The sequence below is a fragment of the Canis lupus genome, chromosome X (assembly GCF_048164855.1).
Source record: "Canis lupus baileyi chromosome X, mCanLup2.hap1, whole genome shotgun sequence".
NCBI lineage: Eukaryota > Metazoa > Chordata > Mammalia > Carnivora > Canidae > Canis > Canis lupus.
This window is the reverse complement of record NC_132876.1, coordinates 124,231,976-124,235,764: the sequence shown is the minus strand read 5'-3', so window position 1 is coordinate 124,235,764 and position 3,789 is coordinate 124,231,976.

Genomic DNA, 3,789 nt, shown 5'->3' with positions numbered 1-3,789 from the left:
GATCACAGGCCCCCCTTGTGGCTTTTAATTACCCCTTTAAAGACCCTATGTCCAAATACAAGGACATTCTGAGGTCCTGGGGATTAGGGCCCCAACATAGGAATTTTGGAGCATCACATTTTTGCCCATAGCATGTGAATTAACAATATAACATGACCACGTACACCTGCGTGTCTCCAGACCCCGTCTCTTACTGTTATTATGCTGCCTGCTTTTCGGTTAGGGGTACAATTGCCCTTCTATGCATTCAGCAGTGAACCTGAACTTATTTTCCATCTATATTATTTTATTTTTTTAATTAAATTAATTATTTTTTAAAGATTTTATTACAAAGAGAGAGTACACGTCCAGAGGTGAGAGGAGAGGGAGAGGGAGACGCAGACTCTCTGCTGAACAGGGAGCTGGACATCATGCCCAGGATCCTGAGATCACGACCCAAGCCGAAGCCAGACGCTTCCCCGACAGAGTCACCCAGGCGCCCTGCATCTGTATTTTATAACCTGTGTCAAAGCCATTACCGAAATCCCAACAAAGTGATGCCTAAAACATTCCTTTTTTTTTGCTAGACTTAGTCCGGTATTTCTCTTAGAAAAGCCATTCCATTCCATGACCTGGTTTATTTCTCATTACTCTGCACTTGTGTCTTTCCATGATTGGGTTGTTGGCGGGTTCTTCATAGTTATTATTACAAGGATTCTCCTGACTTTTACTCTGTTCTTTCTTTTTACTCTTCTACTTATGCAAGTCATTTCTGAACCTATTCACTCTTCAAAAAGGTAATAGTGTGCGACATAAAGCCTTTGTTCTCTTTGTCCCCCGGGCTTCACGATCTGCTAGGAATGTTGTGTGTGAGTACAAACCAGATGTGTGTGTATATGTGTATATATGGACATATACTCTGTGTATCTGCAGAAACATAATTTTAAATATTTATCCAAACTGTATATACTTTTACATATATTTGTGTACATGTGAGATGCATATATATACTATCTGGTGTATATACATATCTAAAGTATGTATATGCATATATATACACACACACATATATATGTATATTATATATACATGTTAATATATACATACTATTTATATATATAAACACATACTTTTAAAATATTTATATACATGTGCAATAGATAGGTAATAGTGGATATAGAAAGAATGTCAAAACTATATACACATTTTATTTCATTTTTATTTATTCCTTTATTTATTTTGAAAGATTTTATTTTTAGGTAACCTCTACACCTAACACAGGACTTGAATTCACAACCTTGAGATTAAGAGTCATATATTCCACCGAATGAGCCAGCCACGTACCCCAAGAATTTTATTTTTAGGTTTATTTATTTATTAAAGATTTTATTTATTTATTCATGAGAGACACACAGAGAGAGACAGAGACACAGGCAGAGGGAGAAGCAGGATCCCCACAGAGAAGGGAGCCCGATGCAGGACTTGATCCCAGGACCCTGGGGTCACACCCTGAGCTGAAGGCAGATGCTCCACCACTGAGCCACCCAGGTGCCCCTTTATTTTTATTTTTATTTTTTTTTAATTTTCATTTATTTATGATAGTCACACAGAGAGAGAGAGAGAGACACAGAGACATAGGCAGAGGGAGAAGCAGGCTCCATGCACCGGGAGCCCGACATGGGATTCGATCCCAGGTCTCCAGGATCACGCCCTGGGCCAAAGGCAGACTAAACCGCTGCGCCACCCAGGGATCCCCTTTAGTTTTATTTTTTAAAGTTTTTTTCTTTTATAGTACACAGTTACTGATCATTTAAACATTTTTTATTTGAATTCAGTTAGATAACATAGCATAATATTGGTTTCAGGAGTAGAATTTAGTTTTAAGTAATCTCTACACTCAGTGTGGGGCTCAAACTCATGACCCTGAGATCAAGAATCACATATTCCACCAACTGAGCCAGCCAGGCACCCAATATATGTACATTTTTTATATATTTATGTAAATGTATAATAAATAGAGAATGTATATATATTTAATTTTAGATATACATATCCAAATCATATATATACATTTTATATATATTATTGCACATGTGATATATTATGTGTATATATAAATAAATTTATTTTATTTTTTTGTATATGGATAATTTTAGATATATATGTATCCCAACCCTATATATATATATACATTTTATATATCCTTGTGTACAAGTTCTATAAATAGATAACATGTATATATATTATTTTAAATATATATCTAAACCATATATACATTATATGTACATTTGTGTACATGTGATATGGCTAGAATGTATATTTAATTATATATATATCCAAACCATATAAATATATATATTTTATATATATTTGTGTACAGGTTCCATAAATAGATAATGTGTATATATATAATTTTCAACATATATATACAAACTATATATATGTTTCATGTATATTTATGTACATGTGATAAAGATACTGTGTGTATGTCTAAGTAATATTGGAGATACATATTGAAACCCTCTATATATACACACATTTTATATATATTTGTGTACATGTACTATAAATAGGTAACATGTTTTAATTTTAAATACACATTCAATTTTAAATATATATTTTAAATACGTATCCAAACCATATATATATACACATTTTATAATTTGTGTACATGTGATATAGATAGATCCTGTGCACATATATAGAAATAACTTTATATATATAACCAAACAATATTATTTTAAAAATATTTGTGTATGTGTGATGTATGCATATATATCACATGCACACAAAAATAAATATATTTGCAATTATATATTTGCTTAGAAAATCATTTATAGATACTTGTGATGATAATGTGTGCTTGCACATCAATTGTTGTACAAAATGACTGTCTGCAATCGGAATTTTTTATCCTATAAAATACTTGTCCTTGGGGCCCCTGGATGGCTCAGAGGTTGAGCATCTGTCTTTAGCTCAGGGCGTGACCCCGGGTCCTGGGTTCAAGTCCTGCATCGGGCTCCCTGCATGGAGCCTGCTTCTCCCTCTGCCTGTGTTTCTGCCTCTCTCTCTCTGTGTCTCTCATGAATTAATAAAATCTTTAAAAAATAAATTATTTGTCCTCTAAACATGTTGATAAATGTCGCCATGTTGCTTTTTGCTATCCTGTCATGTTTTACACGTTTCCGTTTCACGGATCTGCATGCACCCAAGTGTGAATGTGTTACATCACTTCTGTGAAGTTTTATTTTCTTCAAGGTAGAATTCTTCTCTGTCTTGACTGTGTTGTGAATTAATGGTGCTTTGCCAGCAGGATTGGGATCTGCCCTTGCTTGATATTTCTATTTATTTAGCCTTTCGTTTTTAACCATTTTGTGTAATTTGGTTTATTACATAAACAGAATTTAGTCAGATTAAAAATACACCTACAGAGTCAGAGTCACATTTAATTTGACCTTTTTTCTTTAATTAACTGATTAAGATGAATTTCTAGTAGGTCTGATATACTGACAGTGGTATTTTTTTCCGTTTCTTGTATTATTTCTATTTATTTTAATCTTTCTTTTAATTCTGTTATACTATTTGAGGACTTTGTTCTGGTTTTCTCCCACTCTGGCTTGAAATCTGTACATCATCCTTCTACTCTCTAGGGTTTACTGTTGATGCACTACTTTGTAGGAATTGACTGTCATTTATTTCTTTATTTTTTGTGTTAATCCAAGTAGCCAACATATAATACTCTCATTGAAATTTGCACGTAGGTGTTGCTTCCTCCTTAAGCTCTGTGTGGCTTTGTGGGTCCTGTCCTTT